Source organism: Chelonoidis abingdonii, chromosome 6 (assembly GCF_003597395.2).
Source record: "Chelonoidis abingdonii isolate Lonesome George chromosome 6, CheloAbing_2.0, whole genome shotgun sequence".
NCBI lineage: Eukaryota > Metazoa > Chordata > Testudines > Testudinidae > Chelonoidis > Chelonoidis abingdonii.
Genome location: NC_133774.1, coordinates 66693036 through 66707773, shown reverse-complemented (window position 1 = coordinate 66707773; position 14738 = coordinate 66693036). Strand labels below are relative to the sequence as shown.

General features: G+C 40.8%; 1 protein-coding gene across 8 annotated transcripts in view; it reads right to left on the bottom strand.

Annotated features, from left to right (window-relative positions):
* PAM (peptidylglycine alpha-amidating monooxygenase) overlaps positions 1-13037 on the bottom strand; it is a 241314-nt gene extending 228277 nt beyond the window's left edge. For 6 of the 8 annotated variants that reach the window (XM_075067127.1, XM_075067131.1, XM_075067132.1 and 3 more), the window contains exon 1: positions 12957-13037. The gene's annotated coding sequence lies outside the window, so the exon portion shown is untranslated. The remainder of the gene's footprint in view (positions 1-12956) is intronic. The other 2 variants (XM_075067129.1, XM_075067128.1) reach the window with 2 other exon arrangements.
* Positions 13038-14738: the final 1701 nt, after the last annotated feature.

Here is a 14738-nt window from a genome sequence, read left to right as displayed (position 1 = left end):
CAAAACCCTCCAACAACAAACAAAAATACTAGTAGTTCCTCAAGCACCATACAACCTACAAAATGAAGTAGGTTTTATTATCTCATTTTCCTCCTCCTCCTGAGAAGATTAACACAGACCTCCAGTTGTGGGCTTCCTCATAGCTCTGGGACCACCCCTCCAAAGTAAGGTGAGCAGACAGCACCATCAGGTGGTGGTTTGAGGATGAGCACAGTCTGGAAAGGCAAATAAACCTTCTTCAGAGTAGTTTCTTCAGATAGGTTGGATCCAGTCTTTTTTAGCCTTTGCATCTCAACAAATTCTGCAATGCATCTGCAATTCACTCATTTATCTACTGGCAGCCAGTACAAAGAACATTCACAAGTGGTCACATCAATGACTAAACAAACTGCCACATTCTGCCAGTGATGGAGCTGCCTTGCTGGTGGCTCACAGCAGGAGTTTCAATGGCAAAATCCTATGTGACAGGAACTAGACCACTGGGAGGAAGAAGAATCTGCCAGGTTACAAGTCTGGTAGAAACATCCTGACTTCCTCAGAAAAATGATTCCTTAAGATTGTGAATAGCCAAGAACCATCTTCAATTTATTAACACATTACAAGATCTTGTTGTACCCTACACACAAATAAGACAGATCCAGAACACATCGTTTCACTTCACCTTGATTAGGCTCAACAGCCAACTCTGGCTAATTCAGTTCAGATTTCCATCCACATAGGCCCCTTGCCTCTAGACTGCTACATATTGTGAGCATGACAGGAATTATACAGCTTGACGAAATCAGTCAATGAAATTAACTCCTTCGCTTTCAATCATTTTGCCCAAAGGCTTCTCTTAACACTGAATAAAATGAGTAGGGAAATGATATAACTCTGCATCACATCATATTACAAGATTTGGGATGTAGACTCAAATTAGCCCCTTATCGCTTTTTTTTAAAATCCATTTTTTAAAGTATCAGCTGCATTAGTCAAGAAAAATTGTGGATTCCCTTGTGACTGTGCTCAAGTGGGATGATATAATTCCATAGTCCAGACCATCAATGGTAGCTTCTGGTGAATTAAATGCTCATTCTGTTCAATTTATTTTGAAGCTGATTTGGAGCTCACCTTTGATAATGGGGGTAAAGAAGAGCTGGTAGGTCTTATGTACTCCAAATGAGAAACAAGGATTGATATCAAACTTCTCAGGCCAGGAAGAGAAAACAAAGATGGCCCACACTCAGCCAGATAAACAGGATGTTCTCACTTGATTAATCTTCTCCACACAGAAAGCTGAAAAATTCTCAGAATGAGATGCACTCTGTCCAGGTTTTTCTACTCTACTCACAGTATATTGTCACCTGACTGAGTTACTGGTATGTTTGTCGAGACTAGAGATATTCCAGCTACATCAGATTTGCCACCACACAACATTTATGGTTAATTACTTGCTGTATCTATTTCTAGTCTCAAGAACAGTGTTCCTATAAACCTGCATAAATTATGTATATAAAGAAGTCAGTCTAATTTGCAAAAGTTCATATGCCATCTCCTCTCAAACCTCTGGTTCATTTATTTAAATTCAAGTTATCATTAAACCATGAGGCCTTCTGTACTGATAAAGTCAAACTATGGACAGAAGCCAGTAAGTCAAGCACTCCAGACAAAGAGATATAATAGCCTTCAACTAGTTTATTAACAACCTATCCCAGGGCAGCTGTGATTCACCAGGAGAACTACATTAGCTTGCACAACAATTTTAAAATATTCAAAATATAAATCCTGTGTTACATATGTCCAGTCATTTCCAACCTGAAATATTTATTAATCATGCACACTGCGGTAGCAACTTCTTGCCTGTTCTTTAAAAAGAGGAAAAACATAACTAAGTACATGAAAGTCTCCTTTGTCTTCTCTTTGCAGGTCTAGGATTGCATATTTTCAGACTGATAATATTTTTCTTTGCCTTTGTGTATTCTTGGGTGTCAGTTATTTTTAATACCATTGCATAAGCTGCTAAGAATATTTTTGATACAGTGATTTAAAGTTCAATATTGAGACAGACATTACTTTTGAGCTGAACACATCTTAACATGAAAAATTAGGGAGTTACTCAAACTGAGAGTCATTGAAACCTGCCTTAAGCAGATACCTGATGGACAAAATCGAAACAAAAACAACAACAGGGCATTCTCCCAAAGAAGTGAAATATAAAACTATCCACTACATTTAGGGACAGCTTGAGGACATCTCTTAAGACAAGAGTTTCAACGTTCAGGGCTAGCTGCACAATTATCCCTCTCAGGTCTCCCCAAGTACACTCAGGTAATCAGGCTTCATGCCTTTATCTATCTTGGGATGGAATTCAGAAATTCTCTCGGACCAGGCCAGGGCTACAGTACCCTGTGTATCAATCATTTCTACCCAGCAGGTCCAGATGACTCTGGGTACCTGCCATTCTTCCCCAGTGGTATACGGTGATCAGACAGTTCTCTGAAAACAGCAATATTGATTATTTTGCAGTAGGAACAAAGCATTTCAAGAAAAATTATTTTAAAACAAACAGCCTACACATGTCTATCTTACCTAAAGACTTACCATCCCCTAATAATTTAGCCAGCCCTAACTTCTTCAGACCCCCACCCTGTGTCTCAGCCTGACTCTCCAAAACAATAATCTTCCCCACTGTGTTTCCCTCAAGAGTGTGTTCTTTTTTAAGCCTGCCAGAGTTCCTTTGATCATCTGCATTGTGGTGCCTTTTCCTGTCCTGGTTTAAGTCAGCTTTGTAACTTATCGGGCGAGAAGGCAAAGATCTCCATAGCTAGTAGTCCTGGCATTGCCCCTTAACCACTCACAGGTGTGCAGAGAGGTAGCTTATCCTGAGCCATTCTTTCTATTCCTGCCTGTTTGTTTTTGGGTTTTTTTTTTCAGAATGTCTCATGTTGTGCCCTGGCTACAGCAAGTGACCATTCTGCATCCACTGCTGTGAATTACTGACAGCTTAGAGAGAAAAAAAGAATTATTATTTTTCCCATGATCCATAACTTTAGCACACCTTTGGCATGATAAAGTTATTAAGCTCCTTTCCACAAAGCAAAGACCGTAATAACTCACTGCCACCATCATCACAGCTTGAGAGTTATGGGTAATATGAAAGATAACTCCCCTTCCCAAGTAAGTTATACGGGCAATTTTTTATTATGGAATTAGAGGGTATTTTTACATAAATCAGTGTGCCTTATTAACAAACAATTTAAACCCACTTTAGACTTTGTGATTGAGTCACAAAGAAAACCTTTTCATGCCTTTGAGATTCTTATCAGAAATGGCACAATCATCAATGTGTTTCTATAGGATGTGGCCTTTATTGCGCAGCAAAGAAGGCAGTCAAAGCTGTCAATCATTGACAGACTTCTTGAAGAAGACCCACCATTTCTTTTAAGTTTCCAGAACTGTAACTATGATAGTACTGGGAATTATAATTTAAAATAATTTTAGAATAAAATTACTAACTTCCATTTATTTCCTAACTAATGTCTTCGGAGAGAATGTCACCCCTTAAAGTGAGCATGGACTGGTGAACACATTCTCTCTATTTTAAAAAAAGAGATGAGAAAGCCAGAAATGTGCATTTTGCCTTTCACTCAACTAACACATCAACTTGTCACAGAGGGACATAACTAGCAATGCTTATATATTTTATATAATACAGATGAGTAGAGAGAAAGCCTCTCCACAGATAAATGTTGCAAATAGCACCTTTCTAGGCTATCATCTTTTTCAGATGCAATAACTTGGAATAGGAGAGCAAACTTTAATTTTGAAAGCAAGTTACCTTGACACTATTTTCCAATATGAACACTCATAATCAAGCAAAAAGCAAACATCAAATATATTTTAATATTAGAAGTATGAGAAAAATGTCTTAAATATCAAAAATATCAAACCCTCACAGACTGGTACTGTATTTCTAACCTTCAGCTTCTACCGCAGTGAGGAAGGAGTTCCTAGTTCAATTATATTCAGCATCTCAGACTTCAAAGAGCACATGTGTGTACAAAGATAAAACTAACTGGCTTCAACCAAAGTCACCTCAATTTCAAAAAGCCTGTTGAAGATAGGGAGTACATACTTGAAAGCCAGTTAATAGTGCATCAATGATTTTAAATAAACACAAATAACTAAGTTAACTGGAAGAAGGGATTTTTTTTATTGCTATTATTTGTGTTTAATCTTTTCAGAACTTGTTTTCTATTAAACTGCTTGGGAATGACCATTTAATTTCTTTTTTAAATGGTGTTGGGCACTTTTGAAAATGTTACCCTTTATAAAAATAACATTTATTTTAAAAAGGTCATTTCCAAAAGTTTAGTAGATTTTGTTTAAAATTATGGTCCACATAAGCAAATGCAAAACTGTACACCACATCCACAAAAAATCTGCCAGGAGATGAAAAATACCTCATTATTCTAAAGAGAGACATCAACCTCCTGAAACATCTTACCATATCCCAAAAGCCCAAGAAATAGAGGAGCCGTGCTGCCTGCCCTGAAGATTGGCATTCAGACAATTCATGAATGTGGTGGTGTGATAAAATGTTCACTGATTAAGGGCTCTTCATGGAGAATGCTCCATCAGTCCTGAAGATGTTCTATTTTAGGATCCTCTATTGATCATAATCATAAATATACCACATGGGGAGAAAAGGTTTCTGTCAATTAAGTTGTCCAAAACCATTCAAGGCTTCATTGCTCAAAATCAACACTTTAAACACAGTCCGGGAGCACTGGAACACAGACATTCAGGGAAAAACGCTCAGACCAGTAAACACACAGCCAGCCACATTCTGCACTAACTTGAGACTACAAACAGGCTTAAAAGGTGCAGAACACACTCAAGGGAACAAAAGCATGCACCACAGTAAAGAAGCTCTGACTCTGTAAGAAAGTGTTGTAGCCTGCTGGCCAGATGCAGATGAAGAAAGCAATAGAGTTGTAAAAGGATAAGTTTATGGTAGGATAGATTCATAACTGCATACAAAATTGCAAAACAGCAATTTGTATTGTAAATAGTAATTGATTATAATTTGCAGTGCAAAAGGGGAAGTCTTTTAAATATCTGGTTCCAAAAGCATACCAAACTAGCTCCTCCATACAACACAGCAGTCATGGTATTCTATCATGCCTCTTGATGCCACAATTGTGGTTTCACTCCTCAAAGGAAGTCCCTGCAACCATTTAAAAAGCTTTATTTTCACCTGTAAAAGTACCTTCAAATACTACTTATCAGAGTTATAGAAGAAGTCATTTAATTCACTGTTCTTATGCTTTATAAGTCAGTTTGGGCATATCTTTACTCATATCATCATTGTAAAAGCAAGGTTTCATGAAACCTAAACCTAAACTCCTGACTAATAAAAAAAACAAACAAACAAAAAAAAACACTTATTTACAGTAAACTCCCAATCCTGAAGCATCTGAAATCTACAGCATCGTGCTAGTGCAGGAGATACTAAAACTGACTAGGCTATCTTCACTGTCTGAGTGGTTGAGTGTACATAAATAGCATTAGTAGCAAAAAAACAGATTTTTATAGTTCAGTTTAATAATGTATGTGTGTTAGTAGCAATACATGAGAGTTTTTTTAAACATCTAAGATTCTTAACCTGACATTTCTTTAACTCATTCTTTGCATGAACCCTTTGAAACACTGTGTTAAGAGCCCCTCCCTCTCATTTAATTCCTTAATACCATTGTACAGACATAATTTTTTGTTATTGTCTGGCTTGTCATGAGTATTAGAGTTCTGGCACTAATTTTATTAAAAAAAAAAACAAGGACCATTTAAGTATATTTATTCATATAAACTTTAGACATAGAAATAAGACACAAAGTTTTTCAACCTTGTCATTTCATTTAACAGACTATTTAAATTATTTTGTCAGTTGCAGAAGATGTATCACATAGAACACAGAGTTTAATATCATAGCAGAAACAAACTAAGTTTATTGTCTACATACATTTGTTCTCTGAAAAACTGAACACTACATCTCTGTTACCTAAACCTGTGGATTAATCTTATTTAATATCCTGATATAACAATAATGAAGCAAATTAATGCTATGGGAGAAAAAGATAGTGAGCTATAGTTATTAGATGTTATTATAGCCACCTGGGACTATAACTGGATGACTGCTGTGAAGAGAAAGCTCTTCTAAACTGATGATTGCAGAGCTCTTTCATTAAACAGAGGTCAAGCGTCTCATTTCTATTCACCGCTGTGAAAAGAATTCTTCCTAACAGAAGGCTCTTTGCACGTTGTCTTCTTGAATCCTTCTAGAAACGATTACAAATAATCTATCTGCACATTTAGGGTAGGTCACTAGACTGCAGACCAAAACAATATCAAAATATCTTCTTAAAAGAAGTGTAGATGACAGATTTGAAAAACAAAGCAGAAATAGATAATACTAAGCGGCAGCTCCAGGCACCAGCGCTCCAAGCATATGCCTGGGGCAGCAAGCCGTGGGAGGCACCCTGCCAGGCAGCCTTCGGCCGCTTGCCTGCAGGAGGTCCACGAATTCGGCAGCAATTTGGAGGCAGGTACGCCAAAGCCGTGGGACCGGTGGACCTCCCACAGGCAAGCTGCCAAAGGCAGCCTGCCTGCCGTGCTTGGGGCAGCAAAAAAGCTAGAGCCGTCCTGATAATACTGAACAAAAAGGGCCAGAAATAACCTTACATGCAACAAAGTTATAAACAAGCTGCTTCTACTCCACTCGTAAGGAAAACTGATCATTGACAAGTATAAAATAAGCTCCACTCAAAAACTTCTGTTTCGAGAACATTAATATCCAAAAGCTGGGGTTGGCAACCTTAACTCTGCCCTTTTTGTATGTGAATTACAGTTTTGTCTTTAATTACATGGTCATATTCTTTTTCTCATAATACAACAGTCCACTACAACATTAGGTACAAGAGCAGCTCTCTGTAGTGTCTATTATTCCTGTATATTTACAACAACTGTTCAAAAATCAAAATTCCCATCCCTTCCGATATTTTGACATTTGTTTTTATCTTAAATTGGGACTAAGTCATATATAATTTTTTTCATGCAACACAAAGTTCAAATAAAGTTGGTTCAAAAACGCTGAAACAAAACATTACAACTTTCCTGAAAAGAAACATTTCATTCTGGTTTGTCAAACTAGATCTAAATGTTTTCTTTCAACATTTACCTGCGACCCTTGAAGTGTCATTGTAACTCATGGGAAGTCTGGTTTTGGTTCTCTCACACACTAATCTCATCTACCAGCAAGGTTTCCTGAGCAGACTGCATTGCCCATGATGCAGCAGAGAATGCCCTTCCCTTTCCTCTCCCCTTCCCCTCTCCCCCAGTTGAACTGATATTGGGAAACCCAGCTTATTGAGAATGGGGGCATGAGTATCCAAAACACTTTTCCTATGATGCACTGCAACTGTTCAGGCAAAAACAGAACAATGGCCAGGAATAGCGAACTACGGGAACTCGGTGCTGCAAGCGGCTGTACCTGCGGATGCTCAGGTAAACAAAGTGTCTTACGGCCCGCCAGGGGTTTACCCTGAACAAGCCACGAACCAGTTTTGGGAACCCCAGTCTAATGGATACAAAACAAAAAACATTTTGATTTAGTTTGACAAACTGTACTATTTTGATTCATGTTGACCAGCTCCCAAACTAAATATTTTGTTTTGATTTTTTCCCTCAATGGAAAATCTACATAGTTTGGGGAATACGAAATTTCCCTGCAGAAACTGTCTATTTTGCAGAAACTGTATTTTTCACTGAAAAGACTGCAATGGAAAATTCCTGACTAGCTCTAATAGTTTCACTAGGTTCATGATCATAATGGCACAGAAATATGCCAGGTTACTGTGATTTTAAAGCAGAAATACCCACTGAAATAATTTCTGTCTAAAAGTGTTGTACTTACTCCTGTTTCAAATAGGTCATGTCATGTTCAGACCCCAGCTCTCTGTATACCAATAGGGTCTCCACTAATGTGTGCAGATTTTAGGATCAGCTTTTAAGAAATCACTACATAAACTGCAGCTCCAAAATATACACTTGCAAACACTGTGCTCAAAAGATACTATTTGAATATGGAAACATTATACTTGTGTATGCAGATACTAATTTTTCATGTGCAACAAACATTTTTGGCCATGTATTTATATTCCTCCTCTCAACCACTGTAGTGTCCAGGCTTCTCACAAGTATTCATGAATTTATGTTCTACTCCCATTTGAGGTAGGGATATATTTATATACATTTTAAAAATGATGAACTGAGGTAAAGAGACATGAAGAGACTTGTCCATCCAGGAAGTCTGAGACAAAACAAGGAACTGAATCCCAAATCTGACTGCAGTATATCTGTCTTGTACCTCTACCACATACCACTCTTACTTCACCAAAATTTAGCTGAGTTTTGAAAATTCAGCCCTTAAAAACTAAAGAAATGTGCCATAATCAGCAATAATTTTGAATGATGCTGCTTTTATGAGCATCAATTTAAGTTTTCCTGTCTTATTTATTTTAAACATCAGATTGATAAATCTGGAAAAAGGCTTCCCTATATCCACAAAAACAGGTTAGAGAAAGGCACTGGTTAGAGAAAGGCACTCCACCAAGGAGTAAAGACTCAAAACCAAGGCTGCAGATAAAGTAGATCTTTCCTTCTCACATCAGCCCAAAAGCTCTGAACGGTGTGCGTGCACACACACTTGGAGATGGAGAAATGTGGAACAGCCAAGACAGAAAGAGAGAAATCAGCTTGGTATAGCCTTCACCTATACAGTCTGATTATCTCTGTCGTGCCCCTCCAAACTGTAATTCTCTGCAGTCAAACCCAGTACCTAATTCTGTTTCAGAAAAATCTTTTATTTGTTAGGCATAAGTAGTGCAACCAATGTAATGTTAATTGAACTCAACTAACTAAGCTTGATATGTGAGGAGCAGAGTAAAATATAGCTTTAGATTTCCCCATTTTTAATTTAAAGCAAAATATTTTCAATATTTCTTGTGTTACTTTAATGGACTAAGATGTTTATGATTATTATTCTTTACAAATAATCTATATTATTATTTCTGTGTTTTACACTAGAGTTCTCTGTTTGCTTGGAAGTATTTCAACTTGGATTGAAATGGTAGTAACTGAATAAAAACAAAAAAAAATAATAAAGCAAATTTTGATAATATACATAGGAATTGCCATTGTAGATCAGATCCATGATCTAGTCCAGTAAACTGTCTCCAACAGTGGCCAGAACCAGATGCCTCTGACAAGGTACAAAAACCCACAGTACATAAGTGAGATGTAACTTGCCTTCATGACTTCTTATCCTAAAAGTTAGACATTGGCTTAAACCAGGGCTTAAATTCATCCGGAGCTGTTCAGAGCTTTTCACATCTCCAAGGCACAAGCTGCAAGCCCTGAGGCTCTGGGAAATGCTCTATGAAAATTTAAGCCCTGGCTTAACCCCTGAAGCATGAGATTCTATCTTACTTCCAAAGTTTTGTTGGAACTGTTATAACTCTACATATCTTTGTTATCCATATAAACATCCAATCCCTCTGTGAATCTTACTAAATTTCATGTTCTGTTGACATCCTGTGAGAGTGAGTTCCACAGTCCAATTAAATGTGAGCAGAAAATATTTTTTCCACTTACAATTTTGATTTTGCTACCTTTCAGTTTAATTGAATGCCCCCATGTTCTTGCACTCAGACAATGACAACCTGCAAGATTATAACCTGTTGTTTCCCTTTGAGCAGGGGTGAAAGTGGGCCAGTACAGCGTACCAGTAAAAAGTGGCCATCAGTACTGGCCTGCACACAGCTGACTTAAAGCACTGCTATGGCAGCGCTTTAAGGACCCTGCTTAAATTGCTGTCCTGGCAGCACTTTAACATCATTGCCCCTTTTGCCCACCCACAGCTGCCGACAGAGGTGTGGGGGGGAGGACAAAAGGAGCAGCTACCCCGGGGCCAGCGATTTAAAAGGGTCCGGGAATCCGGCCGTCCCTGCCGCTATCGCAGCAGCAGCCAGAGCCCTGGGCCCTTTAAATCGCTGCTGGAGCCCTGGGCAGTGCAGATGGGCTGGCTGGGGGACACTGACCCCCCCCAGTCCCACCACTTCCCCCCCTCAAGGCCTGGCCTCCATACCAGTAAGTCCTCTGTGTTACTTTCACCCCTGCCTTTGGGCCATAACAATACTTAACAAGGAGATAATATGCTAAACATATGTTCTGCCCTTATATACATATGTATAACTCATTGCAATCATGGCAGTTGTAGACACGTATTCAAGACCAAACATTGTCTCAGTCTAAATACTGTGACACCCATTGCACATGCTTAAGTCACTCCCAAAATAACAGACGAAGTGAGGTGTGTCAAACTAAACCCCTCTTGGGACTCCCCAGATTTGGAGATCTCTCCCTTGCTTCATAAACAAATGTAACAGGCTAATAAATACAATATAAAGCCTTCTTTTTGCAACTCAATCTGTACATTTAGAACAGGGGAAGGCAACCTATGGCACATGTGCCAAAGGCAGCACGCGAGCTGATTTTCAATGGCACTCACACTGCCCAGGTCTTGGCCATCAGTCTGGGGGGGGCTCTGCATTTTAATTTAATTTTAAATGAATCTTCTTAAATATTTTAAAAACCTTGTTTACTTTACATACAACAAAAGTTTAGTTATATATTATAGACTTATAGAAAGAGGCCTTCTAAAAACTTTAAAATGTATTACTGGCACGCGAAACCTTAAATTAAAGTGAATAAATGAAGATTTGGCACAGCACTTCTGAATGGTTGCCGACCTCTGATTTAGAACCCTGCACGAACTTCTATGGAGTTCAATGACTTCTGTGCAGGTCTCCACCTGCACTGACCTAGTTGCAGGAGCAAGACCTAGATATCACACACACCTTTTGGTTAATTATTAGCCCTTTCCCTAAAATTTCTCATCTTTTCACCACTGGTGCAACTCCCATGGTGGCAGCACTAAACCAGGGAAGGTGCCACATAGTCAGGAATGTTTTAATCACCACATCATCTAACCCCTAACCCAGTTCTGAGTTTATTTTGTCATCCAGAAATTAGCTGATTCATTCTGTTAACAAGGTGAGATGACTAGTCATTTATATTTTATTTTGTACTGTGAATTTTAAATTATTGGATAGGAACTTTGTTTTGTTTTTAAATAAATCTAAATTGATCAAAAAAAGTGCTAATTGTGGTTAAGATTTCTGGAAAGTCAGCATTTGGCTTCTGGAAGCTGGGACCATCAAAGGTTTGTTTTATTTTTTTCAATACACTACCACACAAGATATGTAAAGAATGGCCCAGGGCAGATAGGGATGGTGGAACCTAGTTTGACATCTGGCAGTGTAGGAAGGATTCAGAATACCAAGCTATATGCCCGTAGTTTTGTGATTTTTTTTTTGTTTGGCTTGATAATTAGTGTTTCCATTTTAATACCCATGCTTGAGTTACATTGTAGGTTAAAATCTGTAATTTATACTGTCCTTCTTTGGAGAACTGTGTGCGTGTGTAACTCATTATTTGTCACATGAGCCTCTTTCTGTCCTCATGTCATCTTTACAGAGTCATCCAAAATATGCCTGATGCAAAATTTTACAGGAATAGTGTCAATTTACATTTTGGTCTAATGTTTATGTTTTTCAAAAACAAACTTCTATAAAATCTAACACCAGAAGGTTTCTACTTCTTAAACATTCACTGAAGAATTCAGATTTTTTTAAAAAGCAAGTATTCTCCAGTTGACGGAAGAAGCCAGAACATTGTAGTGCTGGGTAGCTTAAAGTGAAACTGACTATGACCAAAAGCCTACATTAAATTGGTTTTCATTGCTCAGCATGTAGGTGCACAGAAGTCAGAGCATACACAATTTCAAACATGCAAAGTGGAAGAATGAAAAAGCACTTTCAATAGCGGATAAGTCAGATCCATGATAACCAAGATGACACCATCCACAACTGCAATTTAAAAAGCTGCACCACCTTAATATATGTCTCTACTACCGACTCTTCCTCTCACCCCAAGACAAGCAGTACGAAGTTTGTTGTGCTACTATCATATTAAAGATGTACCTGTGTGTGTATATATATGTAAGCAATGCAGCATAGGAAACTTTGGTCAAAGAGAAGCTGAAGTGTTTCTCGGGCAAGGTAGAAAGAACAACAATATCAAGGTACAGCTAGAGGATGAGAAACACACACTTGTCAAGCAGCGCTGATCCACCACTCCAGAGACAGGAAGGGATGTGAGTCTTCCATTAAACGGGAAGCCATAAGGCGACTTTCTAACCCCCGAAGTAACCAGGAAAACACAAAAATGGTCGTTTCTTCGTAGGAGACACAAACCGCTACGCAACAGGGGCCGCAATAGAGACCCCCAACTACCGCCCCCGCCCGCACGAACAGAGGGAGCCAGATCCCGGGGCGACCCGTTCTCTCCCCAGCAGCTGGGCGAGGAGCCTCCCTCTCCCCCAGCTCAGCACTGACCCTCGGCCCGGAAACCAGCGGGGGAAGCCCTGGCCCGGGAGCGGAGCAGCTGGTGGCCTCCGAGCCTTGGGGGCGACTCACACTGTACTCTTGGCCAAGCCGAGTCGGGCCAGCCCCGGCCCGGCCTCGGCCAGACGCGCGGGCGGCAGCACCCAGGAAAAGTTGCTCCCATGCAATGGCCCAGCCCGGCCAGGGAACGAGGGGGTGCACGGCGGGGGAGGTGCCCTTCCCTGCCGGGAAACACGTGCCCGGGGGCTGCCTGGGCAGGGGGCGCTTGTGCCAAGCAGGCAGGGAGAGGACACTACAGATACCAGGGGAAGGGAGGACGGGGGTGGCCGCGCCCAGCCCCAGGGAAGGGAGAAAAAACACAACTCTCCGGGGGCCGCAGCCTCGTGCACTCACCCGCTGCCCACCACGGCTCCGGCGTTGGCAGCTCCTCCTGGCCGCAGCCGCTGCTTTGCCCGCCACGTCCCCCTTCCTGACGCCGATCCCGCCCCGCCCCTAGGCAGAGCCACCCTCCCCGGCCCGGCCGCAGCTCCGCCTCTCGTCCCTCCCGCAGAGCAGCGCCGGGAAGCAGCCGCGCACCCTTCGCGCTGGAGCCGCCTCTTGGCGAACCCCTCCCGCCCGGGGCAGCCTGGGTTGGGAAAAACACTGGGGTGCAGGCAGCGGCCCCGCGCTGGCTATGGGGTGGGGGGTGCAGGGTGCCTGTCCCCACGTCGGGCTATGGGGTGTGCAGGGTGCCCGCGCCGGGCTGGGGGGTGCAGAATGTCGCAGGGCTTGGGGGGGTGGGGTCAGGATATGCAATAGACTAACCCTTTGTGTTGGGGCGTCAGTGTTTGTCTACGGGAGAGCCCCTAGTGCTGCGCATAGGGGAAGGAGCATTTCACGGGGAAACCTCCTGAGCTGTCATAAGAGATCAGAGAGAAGAAGTGTCTGCTAGGGGGAAGGTGTCTTTGAGGGCATAAACCGTCCCTTGATTTTGGGAGAGTTTTTCTTCAGACAACGCTGTCTGAGAGGGAGGAGGAAGAGTTGGTGCAGGCTGGGTACAAGCAGCTGAGAGACTCCTTATAACGGAGTCTGGGGTGTTCCTGGCTAGGGAAGTCCTTGAAAACATTCTGCATTTGGTGCTTTCCCAGGCGGAATTCTCATTGTAAACAATCTGGAGAAAAGGGGGACAAACTAGGCTAGAGGCAAAGAAAGAACATTGCTGTCACTGGAAAAGCTCCTGCACGGTCAACAGCATCAATAACTGAAAGCAGATTTGTTATGACAACATGCAAAGAAGAGGAACTAGAGATCCTCTAGATGCTGGCACTGTTGTCATGCTTTTGGAATAAAATTAACTGTAGTTTTCAAATCTTACAGAGAAAAAGTAGCTTTGGTTGCCTTTTGGAAAGCTGATAGTGAGGAAGACTGTAATGTCACAGCTGGATGATCCAGCTGTGACAAACTCAGTGAGTTTATGCCCAGATAATGAGCCACAAGGATGCCTCCTTGTTTTTGTCTGGATGAAACACTCTACCAAATCCCATATGAGAGGTTTTTTAAGCAGATTTGAAATTAATACCAGCAACTAGATTGTGCAACTCTTACATTGGTGACAGGTTTCAGAGTGCTAGCGGTGTTAGTCTGTATCAGCAAAAAGAACAAAGAGTACTTGTGGCACCTTAGAGACTAACAAATTCCACTGCATTCATCCAATGAAGTGGGTTTTAGTCCACGAAAGCTTATGCTCAAATAAATTTGTTAGTCTCCTTACCTAGGTGAGTACTTACTTGCCTAAATTGTCCTATTAAATTAAATAGGAATAATCACATGAGTAAATGCTCACCAACATCAGTAAGGGTTGCACAGTTTTGATACAAATGAGTAAGTAGTTCTTTCCAAATGAGTTAATTTTGGCAGATCTGAGATTACTTTTGGGTTTCTCTGAAGTGTATATTAGATTATATGCCAATCCACCCTAAAGATGATAAGAGTAATGTAACTTGTGCACAGTTTCCTTGTGGATCATTTGGGTAATAAATGGGTGGGGGAAGAGGAGTGGGACCTAAACAGGAAAAGGACCAGTGCACAGCTAACTCTTAAACCATTTCTAATGAGTTGCTGATAATTCAAACTAAAAGTTCAGAAATGTGTTACCTAAATTTATCTTGGAAGCGCACTGAACTAGAATACCAGTGA